Genomic DNA, 504 nt, shown 5'->3' with positions numbered 1-504 from the left:
AGCCGTTTGGTGCGTTTATATTCAGAGGTACATAATAACGTGCTATTGCAGATAAGCTTACAGCGAGTCGCATTGGAAATCACAAACTGACGACTACATTGTGAAAAAAAGGAAACTGGATCACACGGGTTCACGATGGTTCTGGGGTAAGATAAACCACACAAAAATAAATTCTTTGAAAATTGCTCGCTCTTTACGGAGGGCACCTAGGATGTTCTCAAGCGGTGAGTGTTCAAATGAAAGGGTGTTTGTACTGTGTGTAAAAAGCCTGACAGTATGTGATGGTTTACGGGAGGCTTACTGTGCCTTTAACAAACCCCTCTCTCTCTCTCCTTCTCTCCCTCCCTCCCCCCTCTCTCTCTCTCTCTCTCTCTCTCTCTCTCTCTCTCTCTCTCTCTCTCTCTCTCTCTCTCTCTCTTCTTGTTCAGATGCAATGTTTATGGCTTGTTAGCGAGGCGCCTCCATGTCAAGGGACAGCAATAAAACAGAGATACAAGAGTTACC

This window comes from Littorina saxatilis, linkage group LG14 (genome assembly GCF_037325665.1).
Source record: "Littorina saxatilis isolate snail1 linkage group LG14, US_GU_Lsax_2.0, whole genome shotgun sequence".
In the NCBI taxonomy this organism is placed as follows: domain Eukaryota; kingdom Metazoa; phylum Mollusca; class Gastropoda; order Littorinimorpha; family Littorinidae; genus Littorina; species Littorina saxatilis.
The sequence above is the reverse complement of the archived record's forward strand: the minus strand, read 5'-3'. Positions refer to the sequence as shown.